The 24,914-nt window shown below is 48.8% G+C and overlaps 1 protein-coding gene across 3 annotated transcripts in view; it reads left to right on the top strand.

Annotated features, from left to right (window-relative positions):
• Nucleotides 1-24,914, top strand: part of LOC100874702 (zinc finger protein castor homolog 1) — a 186,459-nt gene that overhangs the window by 54,732 nt on the left and 106,813 nt on the right. The window lies entirely within an intron of this gene.

Raw genomic sequence — 24,914 nt, 5'->3', positions numbered from 1 at the left:
GATCGTTTTCACGGTTTCGAACGTGCTCGATTCGCTCGGTGAAAAGTTCGATCGGTGATTCGCGGCGCGAATTTTCCACACATGATCGCGCCTCTCCATCCATCAAATCACTCGCCGCGCAGCACAGTAGGCCGCAGATTTTTAGCGGATATAATCGAGTCCAGAAATCCATTTGTCATTCGACGAGTCCGAGGGTGTCGTTGGTCTTGCGAGAAACCGACCCTTTTCCTCTTCACGCGAATTCTCCGCTCTCCCTTTCCACGTTTTCTACCGTTTCTTTTTTCGTCGCCTCGAAATTGATGAATCCGGAAAGGAACGGTGTTTTTTAGTTACGTAAAGGTGAGAAACTCTTCATCGCGCAACGTCTTTTTCGATCATTATTCGTGTCTTTCTTTCATAAGTTACATTTACATTTTTAAAACGCAGTGCAGGAAGTAGTCGCAGGTTTCGAAGGCTCGCGAACTTTGACGAGGACCGGGCACGAACGATCGGGGAGGGAAAGAAAGGGTAAAAGTAGGAGAGGCCCAGGTGAAAATCGAATTTTTATCCAGCCGGTCCGTACAAAATTCTAATTTGACGTTAGAAACTGACGGGCAAAAGGGTGAAAAAGAAAAAATACCGGGGGGTTCATTTCACCCCTTGGGAAAGGATTTTTACGTATTATACGCGCGTACCCGTTTCGTTGCGCGCACGAAAGGGTGAGACAGAGGGGTGAAATCGTAGAAAATGATAAACAGGGTGAATCTTATTCAAATAGAAAGACAAGATCCTGGATTTAAGAGAGGAACCCCGGGATACTTCGATACCTACCTTCGTTTCTACCTGACCCATGGGAAAACCGTACGGGACTTTCAACTTTTCGATTGATTTTTTTCCTCCCCTCTTTTAACCACACGCATTAGAAACGAAAATTAGGCTCCCAAAAAATGTCGCTCGGTTTTCGCGCGCGCGACTTCGACGAGTGAAAACAACGAAACGCGAGTTGGCCGAGGGAAAAAAGGAAGAAGAAAAAGGGACGAAAGGTTAATGGATCTTGGCTCCGTGTTTCGTTGCCTTGGAACGCGATCGCCACGAACGAAACCGACACCGCGTGCTCCAGGATATTCCGCCGCAGGATCAGGATCTCCGCGCGTGCAGACAGTATCACGATCTAGCGTCAAACTCGATCAAAAGCCACTGCTCGAGGAATCGAGGACCCAAAACCGGCTCGACCGACGAACGAGGTGAAAAGAACCGAAAGTGGTGGTAACGAAGCGGCCAAGGGTAACGAAAGGGAAGTCCGAAAATTCGAAATCTCTTGAGAAAACACAGCTGGTGAGCAGGTAGCGGGGTTCCTTCGAATCTGGAACAACTCGTGTGGAGGGGGATCAAAGATTCGACGAAAAAAGGAAGAACCATGCCGTTTACACGATACATACATGAAAAATTTTTTGGTAGAATAGAGAAAAAGATCGCGAAACTTAAGCGAGGATTCAAGGTTGAGAATATTCGTAGAACGGAAAGGTGGCCATCGTCGGATGACATCTTGCGCAATTTTGTCCTTTTTTTTCTTTTCTTTGGCTACGTCTTCTGGTCCTCATTCAAACGGCGACAGATTCAAAGGGTTCACCGGAGGGGTATTCGATTTCCTCCTCCTCGATCTCTCCCTTCACCCTTTCTGTTCCGAGCTACCTGCCCTACTGTTTTCGCTTCTCAGGTTACTAAAGACGCGGAAATCCAGAAATCGCGAAGCTCGCTCAGTCGGGAGACCTTTTTTTCCCTGGTTGCGAGAATTCAATAGCCCCGCACGATTTCTCTCTCCCTCCACCCCTTTTTCGTCCTTCGATAAAGGTCCTTCTTCTTCGACCCCATCTCCTTCTTGCGCGTTTTCGCCTTTCTTCCAGCCACCGCTATCCCCGGTTCTTAACCCCTTTTTTTCCGTCAGCTGCCACGCAACAGCTGTATACGTCCACGGCTCGAGGCCTCGACGAACGATCGCGCGTGTCTTTGTGTTCGAAGCGTATACCAGCGTGTAGGTGCAACCCGTCAACACCGTTCCGTACGGGTTTCGATATTATCCGCGAACGGTCCTTATCTACCCATCGGATCGACCATTTCCCTCGTTGCTCTCCATTGTGACGCTTTATAGGATTTTCGAGTTTGTTTCTCTTCGAGTTTTCGAGACGGCCAGGAAGGGGAACAGTTTTCGGGTCGTTGCTATTGTTTGTTCGAACAGACGGGTGACCGGTTAAATCGGCACTGGATACGCTTTGTCGCGACTTTTCACAGTTGTTCGCTCGTTCTTGGTCACGTTTGTCCTTCAAAATTTTTCATACTTGGACAGCTACGAAATCATATAGATCGCTAACGGTGGTTCAGGGGATGAAAACCGTATTTTGAACATTTAGATCGCTTGGTTTAAATAGCATCTTACCGACGCGGTTCGGCGGAAAACAACAGGTTCCCACGTTCGTTCGTGTATCGACGCATTAACGAAGAAGAAAATCCCTTCTCGAGAGCGAGACAGTCCTCGAGATTTGTCCCGCAGCGAAGTACTCGATCAACAAGCGAGTTCATCCCTGGGAAAGCCGCGGTGCTCCCACGCAAACTCCTCGGCTCCGTCGTTAACAACGGGCAAATATTTAGAAGAAATATCACTCGGTTACGTTTCTCGTCATCGAATCGTTCGCGCATCGTTGTTTGGGTAATTGAATTCGGACAGTTTCGAGTGGCCGAGAGGGACGGTCGTCGGTCGTGGAGTCTGAAAAATCTCGAGTCAGAGGCTCGAGGCGTGATCCCCCGCTCGAAACGTGACTCGCGTGAAATTCTCGAGATCTTACGAGGCCTCGAGAAAAGAAGAAAGAAGAAGAGAAAAAAAATCCTGTTTCGGGGATCGTGGATCGGCTTAGTGTCGTCTATGGATCTAACCGTGTACGAAACGAAAGGATCCAGCTCTGAAAGGAAAGAGTCACTGTAAAAATAGGCCGAGATAATGGAAAGCATTGAATGGATACACGTGTCTGGTGAAAAAGGCCAGGAGACGGACAGACAGAGAGGGAGAAATAAGAATCTCGAACATTCTTTTCCCCGTCAATGATTTCTACAAACTTTTCTCCTATTCGACAAGCTTTTACGTTTTAAATCTTGATCGCGTTAGATCATCGATCGTAGCTCGCGTCCAACTCAGCGTTTTCGTCGAATCAATTTTTCACGAGATTTCGAAGCAAAACGCGATAATTCTTTCGTTAATCAGGCTCAGAGCCGACTGCAAAATTCTTCGATTCGAAACGTACAAATTCGATGGCGACATCGTCGACGTTTTCGTAGCTTTGCTATCAAGCGATTGACGGTTCCGAAATTGATTTCCCCAGAAATCGTATCGTAGACGAAAGTCGCTCGAGGCAGCCTTGTTCGAGAGTTCGTTGCACCCTGTTTCTCCCTTTAAATTCCACGTCGAGGCGTCGCCCCTCGTTCTCTCGAACACCCCCGCGCCAACTTCTCACTTCGTGCGGTCTAGTGGCTCTTCCGATTCAAAAATCCTCTGATCCGGCCGTAAGTTTCTCTTTTGGAGCCACTCGAAGTCTCGTTCACTGGCGTAGAAGCGCGCAAGAGCCTTCAATTAAATCTGCGGCTCGCTCCAAGCCCTTTTATTACTCGACTCTTTGATCGAATAAAACAGACCGTAATCGCGACAAGCTTTCTCGTGCCAGATAACACGTTTCGCTCGCGGTACGATTCGAAAAATCTTGAAAAATTTATTGCCGCGTTATTTATCGCGCTATTTCGGTTGCACGCCGGTGCGACGAGCATTATCGACCCACCAGAAACATCCTCTTCGTCTTCGTCATTTTTGGAGGCGTTCGAAACCGAAAGTCGACGAGATAGCGAGTTGAGAAACAGCAGGCACCGAGCATCCCCCTTTGCCCTCTTCGGCGGTTCTGCGTCGATTCCTAAGAAAGAAACGCGCACATGGCCCTCTTTGCCGCCACTTTATCGGTCGCCTTTATAATTTTAGATTTCGGAATACTATTACGATTCGTCTTCTCGAAACGCTCCGAGCATTGTTGTATTTATATCCGCGATTCGGAACCTATCAACCGCGAAGCGTCTTTACCGGGCCGTATGTTTTTCCCGGCTTAATGGGTCTTTTTTAACCTCTTTCGACCCTCGCCGAAACTGGGAATCGAGAGCGTGACAAGTTGTGGGAAACGAGCTAATTTCCTGGCTTGACGAACAACCCCCGCAGCTTGCCGCTTCTGAAGGGTTGCGCGCCACCAATTTCCGGCAAAGAAATATATTTTCGAATTTTTGTTTTGGTAATTTGCGTCTGTACTTCCGCGGTGGCCGCAAAAAAGGACTCCAGCCTGCATGGGGCACGAAGGAGGGTTCCGACGGAATCGGGGAAACTCCAGGGGTCCCAGCGATCCACCGATCGATTAATCATTCTCGTTTTTATTTACCTTTGTACCTGATCGCCTGTTTCGCTTTTTTTCTCTCCATCAACCTTTTCGAGAATTCCTTCGTTTTTCGAATTCTTCGATCAGCAGACGCGTTTTTTTTTTCTCTTCTTTTCCAAGCATCCTTCGCCCTCGCGAGATTTTTCATCGGGAAGGGGTGCCTCTCTTCGCTCGATTCATCGATCAGGGTTGCATGAAAGAGTTCCATGGCAGCGTGAAAATTCTAATGATCGAACGGCATGAGAACTTTCCTAATCGTTCGGTGGATTCTCGCGATGCGCGAGAACCGTTTTTGATCGACGACTTTTTCGAAAAGTAAAAAACTTTCTAATCATCGAGTAACCGCAGCATTGAAACTCGATCGAACATGTCGAATCTTTCGTGAAATTTCCTCCGATGTAGAATTACTCGTTTCTTGTCTTACACATTTTGGAACTCGATCATTCTGACAAATTGAGACGCTCGAAAGGTTTTTTTAGGCCTCAAAGACGGTTCCCACGTAATATACTCGGTATTTCGAGTCCACCACGTGTGGATGGATGCGTTCGGTACCTGATTTCGTGTTAATTCCATCTGCCGGTGTCTCCCTTCCCGTGGAAACGCACCCCGCGAGGAAAGGCAGTTTTTGTCGCGCCGGAAGTCCTGATCCAACTCTGCCTTTAAGAACGATCCGTTCTAACCCTTCTCGGTTTTTTTGTTTTTCCCCAAATACGCGCCATATTGTCGTGGGAACTCGATAGAAAAGCGCAGTCACGAGTCTTTTACGGATTAAAGCCACTATATTTAAATATCGTCGGATCAGAATATTCTTTCAAGTATTTTACATATCTATTTTATCAAAGATGGATTTTGAACGCGAAGGAAAGTAGTTTCTAATCGCGCGAAAATCGCATCCGATAATGAATCAAGAGTGTTTTTAAGCGAAATCCGAAAGTTCGATTGCTCGATAAGATAACGACGAAGAAGCGGTTCCCGAAAGAAGAATAAGTGTAAAGAAGATGTCTTCGAAGATGATTGTTATCCTCGGGCAAACGCGAAACGAGTCGATCGAGAGATTCGGTAATATTCGGGTGGTGGACATCGATCGTCGAAACAGAGCGAAACGTTAATCTGGCCTGGGTTACACGTGTACGATACGTAGATCTTGAAGCCGGTGGAGACCTTGAAGAGAGCCGCAGCTGCATCCTTGCACCGCCCCGTAGAGAAGGTAAAGGACAAACGTATAATATGATCTAACAAATCGTAGCTGTGCGGCATCGTGCGAATCGCGAAATCTCGATCCATAGATCCTCACGTTCGTTCTACCCTCTAGTCGGGTCGATCTTGAAATTTTATCGCTTCAGCTACGCTTCTCCATTGTTCCTACCAACGAGTACTTATTATTTAATCTGCCGTTCCGTGGGAATGAATAATTGACCCTTACCGTTTGTTCCGTGCTTCGCGTCGCTCTCAATTTCTATCCTTCTGTTACACGATTTCCAGACGAATTTAAAAACGCTATCGAGTAACCGAGAATATCGTTTACGAAGCAGATCTTTTGGAAGCAACGCTCTCGAGCCCGATCGTTCGCCACCGTGAAAGATAATTGGATTTATTGGCGCAGACATCGATAATCGAGCTTATCGTTCGAGCGATTCAGCAACGGTACAGAGTCGAGCGATCGTCGTTCGTCGAAGGTTGATCACCACTGTGAGCATTCAGCGATTCAGGGTCTGTTGGGCCCTTCTACGATAATTACACGGTGCGAGCTGCGAGTCGGCCCAGGAATATATGTTCGATCGGCCGGTTTTTGAATTATTTGAAAAGAGACAGACCCTGGTATAACCGCGATATTATGGTATCGCGATTCCTCCTCCTCGAACCTTCGATCCCTTTTCTTCCTTCTTTTTCACCTTTTTTCACCCTCTGCCTCCCGCTCTTTATTTACTTCTTTTGCATCCTCGCCTCTCCTCCGAGCGGCACCCGGACCGCTTTCGAGATTCGCGAACAGGAATTTTCAACTTGTTCCAAGCTTTCGAGTTTTCGCCGGGAAAAATTCTTTTACCGCGAATTTCGCCGATTTAAATACGATCGGATCAACGACTAGATTAGATTAGATATAATTTTGATTTCTCTGTCTCTATTATCTTCCTCGTTAGTTCGCGACGAGTAGTTTTCTCAAATTAATTGTTTCGAAACCGCGCGCTTATCTTAGGAAACTTAATCTGTTTCTCGATAAAACGATTCCTTCTCGTGCGTCGATTACCTAATCGTAGAGTGGAACGAAACGCATTCTCGAGGCACGATCGATTTGAACCCTCCTTGCGTCATTACCTGCTACAGAGAAACAATGCTCCCCCTCGATACGTTCCCCGAATTCGAGCGGCCACGACGGGACTACATCCGTCCCTGGTTGCAGATGTTATAATTTCGAAATAGCATAATTCCCAGCTAGCTATACGACGTTCGATCGGCTCTCGTTCGAGTCGAAATAAGAAGAAAGATTGCGAGCCAGTCGCGAACTAGATGGTATAAATTTGAAAAAGGCCAAACAAATCTTGCAAATAATTCTCAGTCTCGGAAAGATTGAACTTAATGATCGAACATATCGTGGCAAGTATCACGAACGGAAATAAAGACTAGGACGATGAAAGAACGAAAAAAGCGTAGCTACGAATTCTGGAGACAAAGAAGGAACGCAATCAAGGAATAGAGGAGAAGGAGCGAGAAGGAGGAAAGAATCGCAAGGGGACACGAAGAGGACTTGGAAGAGGAGAGACAAGATCGGCATTGGCAAAAGGCATAGACGTACCGGGCTGGTCGAGATCGCAACAAATGACTGTGTTTAAACTTGAACGTGACAAAATTTAAAAATCCCGCTGGAGGTTCAGCCGAACGGTGGGAGTAAGGCCCGGCGACGTCGAAGAGAAAGGGAGACAAAGGTTTGCTCGTTCTTCGTCTCTACCTCTTCATGATTCTTTCTCCTCCTTTTGGCCTGCTTTTACGTCGCTTCGTATTTCGCTTCTCTCCTTTTGTTCTTGCCCAGGCACACGCGTTTGCGCCACGATTCGAATTTCGTTTCTCCCTGGTCGGTTTCGCGCTGGCCAGACCCCTCCTCGTAATTGCCGCTGCGACGGGGGTTGGATTTGGGGTGCGCGTCGATTCGGAACGCCCGAGGCTCGCTCGAAATTTTAATCAACTCCGTTCAACTCTTTTCGATTTGCCGAATTCATCGCGGACACGTCTTCTCGATTTCTTCACGGATTTAGCCGGGAGGGTTAACTCTCGAGTTTAGGAAAGTAAGATGGTATTTCGATCTCGTTAGGAAGAAAAATGCGGTCCGAAGGGGACATCTCGGAGAAACCAAGAATTCGTAATCTCGTTTGCCGTTGGACGTGGATCGTTACCAGCAGAAAAATCTCCGACAAGCGCGCTTTGGAAGTCCAGCTCGGAAGAAATGCCATGGTCGGGCAATTAATCATATTTCGAAAATCATTCCAGCCGCTGAGATCTGGCCGGCCAGATAGAGTCCGAGTGCTCGTCGAAACTCCAGAGTCATAGGGAGCCAACTATACTCGCAGGGTGTTTGACCGAGCAAAGCTCTTTCTCTCCACGGAATCCTTCTTTCTCCTTTCTTTTTCTCCTCTCCTCGTGGCTGTTCCTTTTTCTAAATACATTCCGACCGAGATCGAAAGTGGTCAAATTCGAGCAGCGCTTCGTTTCGCGTTTCCGATACGTTTCGACGAAGAAAAGAAGGAAGGATAATTCCGAAGATGTATCGTAGCGTGCAACATCGAAGAAGAGGAAGAAGAAGGTGGCCGATGAAATAAGAGCAACGATAAGCGGGTTTAGAGGGGACAGGGAAGTGGAGAAAGAGACTTTCTGCTCGTGATGTATTAGTTTCAACGCATACAGAGAAGCATTCGGCCTCGTGGCCATTACAATGCGTCGAGGAGCTCTCCAGTTCGAGATATCTCGAATCGGAGCGAGTTCGATTCATTTAAGAGATAAGATCTTTCGTTCGAAATATGAATATTATATTATAAGCGCAGTCAGTGCTGGTTTCTCTCCCTCTCGTTCGTCGAGCCTTTTGCTCCAGAGTCTTTCTCCCCCACCGTTACCTTTCTTTTTCTCTTTCGTTCTTTCTTCCTTTATTCTTTTTCCCCTTGTTCCCTGGCCTGCCAAACCGAATGCCTGCATTACCACAGCAACTTCTTCTCCCCCTTGTCTTTCCCGATCCGACGATCTTCTCCGTGGTCCAACAGAACGGTTGATTAATTAACACCTTGCGTTTCCACTTTTCGACTCGTTCTCTTTCTTCTCCTCTCTCCGAGGCTTCCCGTGCTTCCACAGGGTATCGTCTCGCGCTCGGACCACCTGCATTTCGTACCAGAAATTCCACTTTTATTTTATTTATCGACCCACCGACAATTTCGCTGAAAAATTATCTCGCTTTCGGCCGTATCGATTTCTTACCAGCAAATTTTCTTTTGCTCCTCGAATCCTCCTTAGAGTATCGAATCGAACAGCGAAGCGCGTTCGAAAGGGATGTTTAGATATCGAAAGAGACACCGTGCAAGAAGCACGAGAGAGGAGGGGTGTAAGGTGACCATCGAGAGTCCCGTGGGACGTGGACGAGATAATAATAATAGATGATCGTGTATTACAAGCTATAAACGTCAGTCGGCTGCGTTTCCTCTTTTATTTTCCGCGAGTGGTCGCGCGTGCACGCGTAAAGCGCGCAAGAACGACCCGGCTTCTTCGCTCGCTCGCTCGCTCACGGTTCAGCCTCTGCTCGCACGATAATCGCTTCACCGCAACCTTCTAAACGACATTCTGATCGCGCGCGTATTCCATCTTATTGTTGCAAGAACCGAGGCCCGAGAGTAATTTCACCGATGCTACCGAAGAGAATGAACCGTGAACGCCCGGGCTTATTAGAATTTAGATTGAAAATTAAGCATTTTGTGTACTTTTAACCATCGACCGAACACGCCGGGGATCGTTTTCACCCGGGTAAATTACTTTTTCGTTGGCGATGCTAGATTTTACAACGTTATCCTCGATAATCGAGCTTCGAATCGAATTCTACAGTCCCGACAGTGAATAACGTTTCACGGCACGGATGCTGAATTTTCCAATCCTCGACACCTATCTCCCATCGATAATTGAGTCGTAAAGGTCCGAAGGCACTGTTCGGCAAGATTCCAGAGTGTCTGGAAATCCACGAAACTCGGCGGCAATCTCACTTTTCGTTCGAAATATCGTTTTACCCGGTGGTCGGGGACCGACCTAATCCCGATTCCCGGTGCACGTTACATTAACATACATATAAGGGACGTACGCGGAGATTAAATCAACGTGCGTGTACTCGAATCGAGCGCGTGTGTGAACAACCGTAGCCAAGGGTGGGGTACGGCGGGGGAGGAAAGAGGGAGACGGGCTCGAAAAAGGGTCCATGGGCCCCAACCTTTCTTTACTCTCTTTCTCTTTCTTTCTTTCCCCGTATCTCGTCTGTCCGTTCCCTTCTCTCCTGGCCAGTCGTTCATTTTTTACTTTCAAAAATCATGACGATGCTCATTTTTCTGACTCGTGAAGAATTCTTCAAACTGACGTGTAACCAAACGGGGCCTCAAGTTTTACGGTGGGCGGGAGCGGAGGCATAGGGGCGCAAGGGGAATCTACGAGGCTCGAAATCCTCCACCTATGAACCACGATTCCACAGGGAATCCTTTTCCCTCGTCTCGTTCCACGAAAATACTCTCAACGCCGTTCTTACTTTGCCGAACATTTCTGAGGAAGATTTTCAAAGAAATAATTTTTTTAACTAATTCGGGAAAAGGAGCAACAAGAAGGATTCGTTCGTTACCGAAATAATAAGAAAGCATGCGTCGGCGACCTTCTTTTTGGCCGCCTCGAGGAGTCCTCTTTCATTGCTCCGTCCTCGGGGCATTATCGTGATTATGATTATTTAAATTTGTTCCTTTTGCCGTGGAGTCGAGAACGGCGTTTGAGCGGCAGGGCCTATTGTTCGATTATTTGAATATCGAACGTACGCGAACGGACGGGAATCGATTCGTGGGGCCTAATGGGGATTACACGGCCAATCAGCCTTCGCTAAGGCCCCGCTCTCCCTCCCGCTTCATCTGCTCCCTTCTTTTTTTTATTCCCCTCTGCCTACCCATTCTCTCTCGTTCCTTTTTAAAAAGAATCTTTCGGTATTTACCGATTAACTCGTTCGCGTTTCTAACGATTCGACCGAACGATGAAGAAACAACTAACCTAGAAGACTTCGGAAGAAATATCGAAATCCTTTTCAATTTAGACTCGACATGGGAGTGGTCGAATCGTTCAATGATATCGCTTTCGTTTTTTTTGCCTCCTCTTTTCTCGTGTTTCAGTTTGTTCGGTTCATGAATTATCCAATGGATCATGATCGCGAAGGATAGAACGATAATGTTCGACGAATTAACGAGATTGTTTCTGAATAATCGCGGTCACGATAATGATGGAAACGAAGCCAGTGACGTCAACCGGTTGAAAAATAATATAGACAGCCCTGGTTTCACTTTCTCGCGTGTCATCAAGTTTGACGGCCGAGATGAAATCGGAGTTGATTCGCGGTAATCCGGGCCGATAAATCGGAGGCACGGTTCATCGTTCGATAAAGTATCGGTGGTCTCCTTGTATTTACTAAATACGCGCGGTTACGTCGGTCGTTTTTTATTTCGACCGAACGGTCACGCTCGGCTACGCGAACGCGTACGCTCGCTCGGCCCGCTACGGGAACTTCATTTTTCACCTTTATCGTTTCTTCTCGACGCTTTAACTTTCGAACGCTTTTGACTAGCGCGCTTTAAGGACGTGTTAATTTTGAAACGTCGAAAGGCCGGCTTCCAAACGGGCCCACCGAACGAACGATATTGATTTTAATCAACGAGAACGCTCGACACGTTATTATTTATTATTTTATGTTAATGTTACGGGTTCTTAAACTTTATGCGTTCAACAGGCGTTGAATGAAAATAAAAAACGAAAAGCGCAATTTTTCACATTATTTATTATATTCCATTGGCAGCTACGACTTTTTGCCAACGATTGGGCAAATCATATATGCCTTTTTGAAAAAAATCTTTATTTTTAGAATTCAAAGAACACGGACTAAACAAAAAACGCCCGTTTCATAGTTTCCAACCTAATATACTAACAATGATCGTCGAAGAAAATGATATTTTCCAATCGTTGACGCGAGAAGAAAGCGCTTAAAATATTCTCTCGTGTTACACGGAGGCTCGTTCGCACAAGTTCCTTTTCTTCTTCGAGGCAGTAACAGCCGCGTCTGCTTATTAATTTCTCCCGATGGTTTGCTCTCTTTGCACGACGTTATGGAATCCGCGTGTCTCGAATCGTTCGATTCTCGATCCCTTGGCCGTTCCGCGCTCGATCTACCCCATCCAGCGTCTGCCTCTTCTTCTCACGTTTCGCCCTCTTCCTCTTGTTCGTCTCTGCGTGGGCAGACTCGACACCGTGGCACGGAAAGAAGAAGAAGAAGAGGAGGAAAGTTTTTGCATTCCAGGAACGCTCGTTCGAATATGAATATGCATTGATTGACTCGTAATTGCGAGCTACTTCTCCGGCTGCATTGTTCCCGGTTATTTATTATCCGGTTGGACATTGTTTAAACGCGGTAACGAAGTATTCAGCGGCTCGTGGAAATTTATTTGTCGAAACGAACCGCCGATTCCTTTGACAGCCACTTTCGGACGAACGATTTATCTTGCCGATGCGAACGACCACGCTCTCCAAACTGCTCCTCGCTCGACGAAGTCGATACAGATTGCTCGGTTTCGTACAATGAAACGACGTTCAATACTTGGACTACCGCGCAAACTGAGTGAACCCTGTTGTATCCACTGTACCAGTCGGGAACAAACAATTCTACCGGTACTTAGCGTATAACGAAAGTAATTAACTTCGAGAAGGCAACCTGTTCTACGGGAGCAGATGCAGAAGCAAGATTCGAACGCAGAGTCGGCAAATGAACGTTCTCGGAATCACGAAAATCGATCGAAGATCGGAAGCAGCGTAACGAGGTAAAGATATCGATGTATCATTGACGGTAAAAGGAAGTTTCGAAACGTTTCCCGCTTCGAAATGAACTGACAAGGAGATAAAAAATCGAGTTACCGGGCGTTTGAAATTTAAGCGGTTCTGATGGAGCACGAAGAACAGAAAGGGTTAGTAGGCAGAGAGGTCGAAGCGTAAAGGGGTGGCAAGATGGAAGCGAAAGATCCATCGGGCAGCCGAGGTCTTCGGGGCAGCCGAGGCATCCTTTAAAATTGGAATAATAATGTTCTTTCATCTCTCTGAACTCGAAATGATGACTCGACGCCTTTCAATATTGTGGGAACAAAAATCGGTTAGGATCACGTCGGCCGGTTCCGTCTCCTTCTTTTTCTTCTTCAACAGCTTCTTCGTCCTCTCCGGCTGTTCGTCGAATAGAACATGGAGGAGACAGGGGATAACCTAAACGTCCTGTTATTCGATCGTGCATCGGTAAACGTATTCGAAACGTATCGTTTTCGCGCGACAAATTGCATCGGCCATGAAACATCGGACATTTCCGCGAAGAAGATGATTCGCGTACCTCGACAAAAGGTATTAACGACGCTATTGAAAGGGAGATGAAATTAAAAAGAAAGCGAAACGACCGCATCGACAAAGGGAAGAGACGATTTGCAATTAACGCGAGTGCGTTGGAGCGAAGGAAACAGTGGTGTATCGTAAGAGAGGGGGTAGATGAAAAAAAATGACGTAAGTCATCCTACGAAGCATTAGATTGAGCTTGATTACGAGTAATTATTCTTACAGCACGGTTTCGTACGTCCTTATAACGTCTGTTAACGAGGGCCGGCGATCTTTGATCATTGCCTCGATCGAGATACACATCGCCGGCACGCACAACGCGTGCACCTCGCAGGAGATTGATCAGACTTGTCCTTCGCCGTTGCACACCTTTTGGAAAGAATGACAGCTCGATCGAGCAGCGAATCGAATCGATACTTGAGGCCGACGAGTCGTCGCGTCGGGATTTTCGAAGCGGTAATTTTCGAATTCGGGAATTCGAGGGTGTCGGGAAATCGAGAGGAGCACAGGAAGGGTTAAAAGCTCGGCCACCCATGGGGTTATCGAAATCGCGGAGTCGTAGCGGTTCGATCAAGTTCTCGGTCGGTTCGCACGCATGTCCCGGGGGGACATTCGATGAATAACGAACGTCTTTTCCACGCCTCCGAAATGTTGGTGATTAGCCGTGAAATATCGGTTTTCGTATACGAAGGAATTACGAATGAAGGAGAGAGGCGGCTCGCGACGATGAAATGGAGCAGAAGAGGAGGTGGAGGTGGTCGTCGACGACGGGGTCCACGGATCGCAAGATCGAGCGAAGCCGTTGGAGGATTTCGGTCGGAATATAAAAGCTCTCGGCATGGTTCGTTCGGCTTGCTCGGTACCATAAATAATGGCGGGCGCTAATCTACGTTCATTAATTCATCTCCGGGGGATTCATCTTGCGGCGGCGTCGGCGGCCGCAGCAAAACCAAGCAAATAGACAGAAAATCCCCGCGATCGAGGATACCCGCGTGCCGATGGGAGTGGCTAAAAAACGCCGCGGCGAGAAAGCGATTTGAGAACCAGTCGAACAATTAAACGTCGCCAGGGAGCAGGGGATGGAAAGAAGCGGTGGAAACGACGTCTGGTAGACGAACCGGGGACCAACAGAGGGAACAAAACGCGCGCGGCAGCCTCGAAGAAATCGAAGAAACGAGCCCGAAGAAGGAGCGAGAGAAAGGAGTAGGAGTCGCGACCGCTCGAAAGTCCAGGAGGGAGAAAAAACGATGAAAATCGTAGTTGTAAAATCCACGCGGGTTGCACCAAACGCAATTAACCGCTAAACCCGAATCCCCATAGGGGCCCTGGACGCGGTGTATATAGGTTCTCGGAGAAGAGGAAGAAGGAGGAAAGAGAGCATCGACGGTTGCGGGAGAGGCGAAGAAGGAAGGAAGGAAGAGGAGAGAGATCTGGCCCTCTCGACGACTACTTTCGGTCTGGCCAGCCCTGCCAGCCCTTAGGGCTCCAGACGGAACGCTTTTAAAATTTATTGACAATCATAAATTTCGAAAATAAAACCTTATATTCCCGGGCGCGCGCGCGCGCGTGCTCGCTGCCACTCGTACACGGGCAAGCATTCCGCGTCGGCTAAGGGCCGATAAGCGTGTGTGCGACGGGTTTTGTGACTCTTGCAGAGGCTGCATACACGGCTGCAGAAAAGGTTTCGCAGACGCGAACGAGCCCCGAACCGAACTTTCTCTCCTCTTGCCTCCTCCCGTTGCCCCTTGCTCGACTCTACACCGGGTAGCAGTCTGGGATATCGTTTTCTCTCCCGTTGCTCCTTTTCTCGGGGTGCTCGAAACAAAAGAATTCGTTACGAATTTCACTCCCCCTCTCTTTTCTCTCTCTTCGAACCGCTTTCGTTCCTCTCCTCCCTAGCTACCCAAGACGATGCACTTGCCAATTTTTCTTCTCTCCTCTCTTATTTCCGGGCAAAGCTGTTATTATTTAGTATTGTTCTAAACAGGAGAAACGTCGATGCGTCTCGAGGGAACAACGCGCTCCGAATATCGAGCCGTTAATAAGCGGCTCTCCCCCTTCCTTTATTCTTCTCCGACAACTATCCTAACTTCTTGCCAGATCCTTTCGGCTATCCCTTCCATCTTGTCGATCTCGAGAATTTTTCTCGGTTTCCGACGCTTTCCCGAAACTTTGCAACCCTCTGAACAAAATGCTGAAACACCTATTTGAATATCGAGCTGTCGATCGATTCCTGAAGAAGTCGTCTTTCTAACGAACGCCGTTTTAATCCACCCCTTCCTCCGATCGTTTCTTTGGCGCCGCCTATCATCCGAGCGTGCACATCGCGTACGCGTGTAAAAAATTTTATTGGCAGTTTCAAGGCGCACGACGTCCAGCCGGCGGATCGAGCAAGAAACAAGGACGATCCACTCCTAAATCGTCGCGTTCGAATGTATCCTCTCGACGATACACCCGCGCCTGTCAGCCGCCTCATTGACAGAGAATATCGCGTGTCGTCTTTCGTTCGATCGACTCTCGAATCGTTCGTTATTTGTGGGTAGATAGTTGCTCGATGGATTTTTAAACACATCGAATTCCAGACCCGGTTCGCTTATAAACACGATCGAGCAGGGGGGACGTCGCTGAACGAACAGCGGAGAGGAAAGACGACGGGACGTGAAGAAGAGACAAGCGCGGGATTGACGAGGTTTATTATAGCTGTAAGCAAATTACGATCGAAATGAGTCGATCCGGCCAACCGGAGTGACTAATTGATTAAGTCTGGACGCGATACGTGCACTTACGGCGAAACGGCTTTTATCGTCGCGAAACAGATATTTTGCGTTTAACTCGTTTATTTCCCGTTTCAAATTACAAGTTCTGGGGATTCGTTTTAACCGTTTCGCGTCGTAATCGTGCTCGTACGTCTGAACGAGATGGTGAAATATCGTCGAAGCGTGACGAATTAGAGAGCGACTCCGCGAGCTCGAAAATCCCCGTCACCTGTTCGAGGAATTACGTTAAAATCGTCGAAAAGGAGGAAGAGGGCGCATCGATGGGAGGGAGGGTCACCAGGATGAAGGAAGGGGCGGGGGTCACGGGAGCGAGAGGGGGCGAATTCATCATCAGTCCAAGTCAGGAATTATAACGGAGCGATTCATCACGACAGGCCACCGATCCGTCATGCCGATCCACGTGTGCATGCCGTTTTTGAATATATCCCGCGGACGTATTATATCTCTGTATATCTCAGTTAACTCCGCGTAATAATATATACAGAATGGTTTTTCAGCTGCGACCTTGCCGCGTTTAAAAAACTTCTTAGGAACAATGCGCGGAATTTTTGCGTGGCCCTCTCGCGTCAAATGCAAATCCTCCATCGGGTTCTGTTATTTATATCGGACCTCGTGATTAATCGGCCGCCTCATTAATTATGACAGTCTATTATGTATGCATTGCCTGGCGATAGTTGGCCGGTACACGAGCACGGTCGCTTGTAAATTATTACGAGACGTTAGTCGCGACTAGACGAGGAAACAGGAACTGGAACAACGTTTCGACACCCTTGAAAACGTTTGTCAGTTTGTTCGAGCCACAGTTTGTTAACCGCGGGACAATGCGTGCGGGTCAGAACGGTTTGTACCGGGTGAGAGGTCAGGATCGATTAACTCGTAATTATCCTCTATTACGATCGATAATGTCGCACGGGTCGGGAAGATTTTTTCTCGAATCAACGGGGAAGAGATTAGTGGGCCAAAACGTCGTTAACATATTCGAACAACGCGAATCGGAAGAGCGTTTTCCATACTACTTGGAACGCGATTATAAAACCGAGCGGATCGCCGCGAACCGTGGAACGATATTTATCGACGACGTTCGTCGAATCGCGCTCCGTTTTCTCGATTAAAATGAGCGACAGTGTTCTCGACGCGACTGCGGCGTACCAGGAAACGGAAGTGACGTCACCCACGACCGAGCTACTCCTCCGCGCGCGCCTCGTTCGGTCGTTTCGTTTATTGGAATCGTTTGTTTGTCTTTGACCCCGACGGAAACTTATCGATGCGGCAGACTTTGGTCTCGCAAACGGTACGAGGAATTACCGAACTACCAATAGCCCGATCTTTCGTTAACTCGAAGCTAAATCGACCGATAGCGGTATTCTCTTCGAAGCGTACACCTTTACGGAGCGTGTATTTTTATTTCTACCGAGATAAAATTCGTAAGTCATCGCGAGATGACGGCGTTCGAGGGGCGAAAGAATCGAATCTAATTTCCGATTAAAATCGAGTTAATCTCGAAGCTGGACTCCGACAGTGGTTCGGAAGAACGAAAGAGATTGCTCGGTAAGTTTATCGAGTCACGGTGCTCGGATCGCACGATCGAATTTAAATAAATCCATTAAACGTGCACGCTGCCAACGTCAAAGAGGATCATCCTGGTTTTTTTCGTTTCCCGGATCAGCCGGTGGCCCCTGGTATCACCGGTACCAGCCTCCACCTTCTCTAATTGACCACGATTCGCGATCTTGCACCCCCGTAGCCGGGGAGGAGGGGCTGGTTAGGCAGGGCGGGCGCGATTTTTGAAATTTCAAATCCGGATTTGCGTTGCAGATGCAGAAGACCCCGAGCAATGTCGCGCTCGCGGAGTATAATGTTTTCCTCTCAATTAAGCCTTAATTAAGTTAAAATTAACATCGTGGATTTCTCCCTTCCCCACGTATCTTCCAGGGAGCACCCACCTCGAGTCCTCTCCAGCTTTGGGTGGCCTGAACCGCGTACAGCCGCCGCCAAAACCCTGTTCGATCATCGATTACGCTTCTGCCATTATACCAAATCGATTTCTCCGAACCGATCGATCTTCCTTCCCCCGTTACGTAACGAATCGACGATACCTCGTAAAAACAAGCTTCACCCTCTTCTTTTTCGTTGGCCAACCTCTTCGCTGACCCATCGTCACGAATTCTAACGCGAACGTGCCTCTCGTTGGAAACCGTTTCGTACCGACAGCAGCGAAAAATCGTGGTCCCCGTTTGCCGCGCGAGTCGGCTCCAGAATCGGATGAAACGTTCGATCGCGATCGATTCGCAGGGATCTGGTTGACGGAAAGCGGGCACAGACTTTTGTCGAAGGATGTACGGAGCTGGTGGCTAGCACCACCGCGAAGGTGTCCACCACCACCACTGCATACGTGTGGTATGGGTTCTACTGGGAATCGAAAGCCTTCAGATAAACCAGCCTTCATTAGGGCGAGGATGATCAGACAACGCGATGGGCAACGTTGCTGGTGCTGCTGGTGCTGCTTCTGCCGGTGCTGTTGCTGTTGCTGATGCGGCAGAGCTGGTTGCCGGTGGTGCACGCTCGCTCACCACGACACATAGACGCGGATTGACCGTGGACACGTTAGCACCGAGACGATCCTTCTGTCCCCGTGTGTGTCCTGCCTCTGTGTCGAGGCCTGCCTCCTGTGTTCCTACTCACCGTGGGTCCCTTGTCGACCGAGGATTATGCTAAAAGGACACACGGGGAGTGCTTCCACGTCTCGAATTAGGAAGACTCTTCGCGAGTTTTATCACTACCGGAATTGTGTGCCCAGTGTGCCCGGGACCCTTCCTTCCTTCTTTCGCTGCGTCAACCAGCCTACTGCTACCGCCTAATCGATGAATAACAATCGAGAAACGCCTTTGCTCCTTTTGCCTCGCTCCACGCGTTCCTTCTCCTTTCTTCGTCCTTGCTTCTTCGGCACCGCGTGCAATTGTGGCCTCCCGTTGGCGCCGTGTCTTGACCCTTTCGAAAAACGTCGCCCGAATCGCGACCGGTCGAACGATATTAACGATCGCGGCACGATATTCCATCGAAGAGTCGAAAGGAACGAGCGATCGGTCATGTATGGTTGCACGCGAGGCGCAACGGTGTGCGAAAGGAACTCGGGAACAGGGTTGGGACTGCAATTTTCCGGAACGTCTCGGTTCCAGGTTACGATAGATTTCCAGAACGATTAGGTGTTCTCCCGTTCAATTTCCTTGTTGCGTCGTCGTGTCCCAGGACACCGTTGCTTCTAGTAACCGGCCGTTCGATTTTTATTCGATTCGCGACCGCGTAATTCTATTGTTTTCACGGACTATTAAGTGGCCGGTAATCGGCCACTTCCGGTTAAACGAGGATGCTCGTGAACCCTGGCGAGCTGAAACTCCTCGAATGCAGGAAAGGGCGCGGCCGCAGCCTAATTCCTTGAAAGATTAAGGAGGGACTTTGACGACCTCTCCTTCTTCGACTTTAACCTTTCCGTCGACTATAACGCTCGTTATCCGCCAGCTATTTAGCTTCCTTTCTCGCGATTCCGCTCGGTTCCATACACGCCTCCTTCGCGAAACAGACCGCTTTAGGAATGTCATCTCGTTTTCCGGTTTGCGTTTATTCCCTGGAAGCTAGTATAATGCAGCGACACACGTTAGCGCGTGTCCGCGACGAAGTCGTGAGTAGAATGTCCACGGCTGATTAATTTCGAACGTTTAACCTACATGCGGGTAGTTCGCGAAGGTCCCGGTCGGACCACGCGTATGTCGTATCTACATAAATTTCAGTAATGCCACGTTCGATCGTACTTTGATCGACGGGCTCGTTTCACGCTTTATAAATGCCTCTGCAAATCGCGATCCTTGTAAATGACATTTTTCGTCGATTACGATCTAGACGAGCTCGTAACGTTTGACGAGTGTCTGATCCGTTTCCTTTTCTACCGGCGTTTAGAAACGATCCTACTTAATTCTCGAGATACCGATCAGAACTCCGAGCAGTTAATTGTCAAAATGTAAATTTATAATCCCTGGAAGCGAAGGAAGTATTTTAATCGAAATTTACGTCGAACGCCAAAAAGCGGACGCGTCGTCGGGAGGATCGATCCGCTGGCGGTCTTAACGGGGCGAAGGAGTCGAGAGGGAAAAGAAGAAGTCGAAGAAGAAGAAGAAGAGGATCATCGACGGTAGGAGAGCGTTGTCTCCGCATCGGAACGCGCGTATCGAGTCGTCTACGTAAAAGTGCAGTCTATAGTGTTTGGTAGAGCAGCGAGGGAGAGAGAAGAAGCCGAGGAAGGCTACGAGAACGGAATGAAATAGAGAGGAGGAGAGAGCTAGAGAGGGAGAGAGCGTCCTCCGGAGGCCTTCGAGGTTGGTCGGAGGTGGCTCCGCCTCGTGTCCGCCTCCAGAACCCGATTGGATGGCAAATTCTCCCGCCTCGAGGCTCATTTGTTTATTAATGTTGTAATCACCCGCGTGATCCTCTTTTGTCCCGTTCCCTCCGTCTCTTCCACACGGCTCTTGTCCCGCGGAATGCGACCAGTTTCGTCTCGCTTCTTGCAGCCTCTCCTCGTCCTTCGGCTCTCCCTTTTGCTTTATACTCTCTTTCCACCTTTCCTTCTTTCTTTTTCTCCTTCTCTCTCTCTCTCTCTTTCTTTCTGTTTCCACGCTTCCTCTCTTCATCCCTCGAACGCGAGCAAACACTCTCTCTGGCCGGTGCTTCTCGTTCTCTTTCGCTGCGTTATCGCTCTCGCGGTCTCTCCCTCATTTTCTTCTTCTCCCCTTCTTCTCGTTCGACCAAAGAGAGCATCGTTTCTTCTTCTCTCATCGTCGACTTGGTCCTCATCGTCCTCGTCGTCGTCGTTGCTTTTCTTCGGCCGCGGGTGGCTCCTTTTCCACCCCAGTTCGCGCCACCGCTCCGCTGCCCTCCCCTTCCCTGCCCTTCCCTGCCCTTCCCACCCCTCGCGTTTCGACTCCGCTCCGGTCCGCTTCGACTTCGTTTCCTTCCTTTTGCTCGCTGTCGATCGCGGTTCTGTTCGAACGCGCTCTTCGAATTTAAACGCGCCTCTCGGTGTCTTGTATCGCTCGGTAAATGAACGAACGCCATGCTCGCCGCCGCTTTATTGCGACCATTCGGCCATCGACAACTCTTCGAGCTTTTCGTTCCAACACGGACTTCTTTCCCCTCGAAAGTCGGGGCACGATCCTCGAAACGATTCGTCGATGATTTTCCATCGAAAACAAAAAGAAAGACAGGGCAGGATTTCCAGAACGCGAACGAGATATCGCGTGACGGCCTGTTTGTTTGAGCTGTCTTCGACAACGTGACGGGGCGACAGGAAGCGTTGCGAGCGCGGGATCGACGTTTGAGGGACGTTTACTCGGTCGGTTTGACGTCCCGAACGAAATCCAAGATCCCGGGATACGTTTAAATCCGACGTGGAAAAACAAGCCGAGCTGAAAGGACCTAAATAGTCGTTCCAGATCGAGGGAAAGCTCGTCCGATAAATTTTATTTTTGGACAATGTTGCGCGATAAATTCCATTAGAGTCTTCCAGAGAAATCCATTATGGAAAGGACGTTCGATCGCGTCGCGACTTCTTCGTCGCTCCAGTTTCTCTTCTTTTGTCCTTGTAATTACCGCATTGTTTCGCCGTAATTATTTCTACGAATCTTCTGCCTCGTCGTCGATTGTCTCGCATCGATTAATTCGAACGACAGACGAGAGTGGTCGATCGGAAAGAAGCGTTCGAATTCCGAAAATAGGTGCACCGTAGAGCGCATAGCGTCGAGAAAAAGCTAATGGCTGGTTATTTTAATGATAGTTAACCGGCGATCCCGTGACGATCATCTTCGATTCCTTTCAATTAACCGATCGAAGAATAATCGACGACCATGAAATCGGATTTCACGCGAGGCCGGCGTACGCGAGGGAATCCCGAAAGGATCGAGATGATTGCGTTAAGCGTTTTCATCCACGTGCACGCTCGTTCGTTCGTTCGATCACGATAAAATTGGAGCGGAGAAGCGGATTGATTAACGCGGATCTTCTGCAAAAAAGCGCAAAGTGGTCGGTCCGATGAACGCAGGTTGAAACGTGCAACGTGTTACGAGTTACGAGTCGAAACGAGATACTCGTGTTTCCTTTCACGCCATCGTGACTCTATTTTTTCCCCAACGATTCATAATTTATACGGCTCGATCCGAATCGGAGAACTTCTAATTCCTTCGATCATTCGCGACTTCCTCTACCCTTCTAACTTAATCGATTCAACTAGCCTCGTTCTTCGTGGAATGAAAATCACCGTCAACGAGTATCAAGCAACTCTTCCATGAACGCGCTCTAAAGCCCAATTTAACGCGGCCGACAGTCGAGCACTCTCCGGTCCGATCTCGATTCGATTATTCTACTCGTCCGAATAGATTACTCGGAACGCGAGCGCGACGTGAAACTATCAGCGAGAAAGCTTTCCACGGGGTAGAAATCGTAAAGGATCGTAAAGAACAGAGCGAGCGAAGCAGGGCTGATGGCAAGAAAGTTTTCTTGTTTCCGCGCGCGTGGACGTGTTCCAAATGTAGAATTCCTCGCGCGGAGGGCGTGGCGCGCCGGAACGCTTCGTTGTTATTCCGAAATGACGAATCATAATGTATAATGCCCGAGCCTTTTTCCTTTGGGCCGTGTTGGTGCACGTAGGTGCACCTGTCCGTGAAAGCACCTTTGGTAGTAAAGTGATATGCCGCCTCCTTCCCCGTTTTCCTCCCTTCGCGTTTATTCCCGTCTTCCTTGGAACCACGTTGTTCCCGTTCGTTTCTTCCTTCTTCGTTTCCTCCCGTGTTCCCTTCTTCGTTTCTGCAGCTCGGTTGGCCCCTGTAACGGGCCCAGCCAGCTAGTACTTACATGGCTTATTCAAATGAACTCGGGATTGCTCGATGTATCTCGGGACTAACTGGATTCTCAAAATTAAAAAAGGAGAGTAAGGGGAGAGGTTGGTCGACGAACGAGCCGCCGAAACGAAGCGGTTCGAGGAACGATTTTTGCTTCTTTTCTCTCCAACGCTGGCTATCCTCTCTTCCTCTTCTTCTCCTCCTCCTCCACCTCCTCCTCCGCTTCTTCTTCTTCTTCGTCGCATGCGGCTTCGTACTCCTTCTCGGTTCTTATCGTTTCGTTTCTCTTAACGTTTGCCTCGTCATCGTGCCCTTCGTCGTTTAGTAATCGCTCTTTCTTCTCGCTCGAAAGGATTCAAGGAGTGGCGCTGCGACAAACCGAAGACTATGCGCCTTGTGTTCGGCGTTGTTCGAGACGAGGCGATACGGAGCATGGCGTGGAAGCGTGGAGATTGGATTTCTGATCGAGAAATCGCGAGAAATTGCGGTTCGAGGATTTAACAAATAGCGTTTGACAAATTCTATCGAGAATGGAATGTTCCGTGTTCGTGTCAACGTTCTGCCGAAGAATTATTTTCGAAACCGCTCGAACGAATTTATTCGCGCGAAGAAAAAGTTGATTGGCTAGAAGGTATTGGCGCGAATCGTTTGGTAAAGATCGATTCGATCGGATGGTCGTTCATCGATCAAGTCGAATTGTATGGAAACGTATTCGACGATCCAGATACACGGGCTCGAACAAAATTATAGAGCGGTTAAGTTATTCGTCGATTAATCATCGATCGATCGAAAACAGATTACCGATAAGCCGTGATAGAAAAAAAACGAAAGGTTTCCTAACGTAACCGTACAATTTTAGAATTGTTCAAGGCGTTTCGCCTCCGATCGCCTCACCCCGTGTGTACCTATCGAAGCGGACGATCGATACGAAATGTCATTTACCACGCAGCGAGTTCCGGGAGCGGACGAAGAGACTTTCGAATTTAAATTGCGATCGGTTTCGCGGATCCACGAGTCATTCGATCGTTGCCTCATCGCGTATAGGGATCGCTAGTTACTTCGAGTTCGCTTTCTAAATTCGCTCGCGGACGAGAAAAGGAGAACGAGCGATTAGCCGTCGTCCAAACAGTGCGGCGTATAAATCTTCGAAATCTCATCCTCGGATTCGAGCAACGAACGATAAATCTCCCTGGACAAACGCGTTTTTCAACGAGCAGCTGAGCGGACGAGACGAGTCACGCGATTCGGCATTGTTGGATCGATTTTTCGGAAAATCCACGGAAGCGGCCCAAAGCTGGGCAAATGGACCGATTTAACGCGGGGCAGGTCGACGAACACGCGTCCGTGGTGATCTCGCGATTCGCAACGGATACACCGACCGGCAACGAAAGGTCTGAGATTTCCACGCACGATCCTTTTCGGGGACTGAAAACTTGCTAAACGCGTCTTTAATGCGACGACAGGCCGTTGGCTGCGGTTACGCAATTTCTGCCTGCCCTTTGGACACAATGGCTCAGACCAGTTCGAAAACTCGCTTCGAACCGCGGGTAAATGCGTCTCTACCTGGCTCGGAACTTTCCGTCACTTTCACGACAACAATCGATCGCGAATACACGAGGTTTTGATGGATGTAGCTCTTGGATTTTTCGATAAATGGATCGCAAGACTATCGTTGTACCGACACTTGTTCCGGAAGTTTACGCGTCTCAGCGTGATAAACTCGCGATTAATATCCCAAAGATGTACCGGCTCTTTGTACGTACTTCGGTGGTCGCAAAGTCCGCTGCGTGTATCCGGTCACCATCGTGCAGACGCAACAGTTTCTGCCGGTGGAGCACGTTTTACGCAGAAACGACTAAGCATAATATTGATATAGCCGGTGCGCGAGGCGACGTTGATATCGTTGGAGCGATACCACCGCGGTCGTCCACGCAGGGTTCCATTCGTCCTGGACGGGTTCCCTTCGTCCCTACGATCCCTGGAAACTCACCTTCCATTCGCTGTTTGCCGCGCGTCTCACCTCCCCGGACAACCTGGACCCCTTTTCTCTCGGACCGTGAATGCCCAGATAACGCGAGCATGTGGCGTGGGCGAGCAACCGTACGCTCCGATGCGGTTCGGATTTCTGCAATTGCACGCTCACCTCCGTTGCTCGGTTACGTTTCTCCTTCGTTATTTTTATCCTCTCCTCTACG

Source organism: Megachile rotundata, chromosome 8 (assembly GCF_050947335.1).
Source record: "Megachile rotundata isolate GNS110a chromosome 8, iyMegRotu1, whole genome shotgun sequence".
NCBI lineage: Eukaryota > Metazoa > Arthropoda > Insecta > Hymenoptera > Megachilidae > Megachile > Megachile rotundata.
Note: the sequence above shows the minus strand (reverse complement) of the source record. Positions and strands in the feature narration are given on the sequence as shown.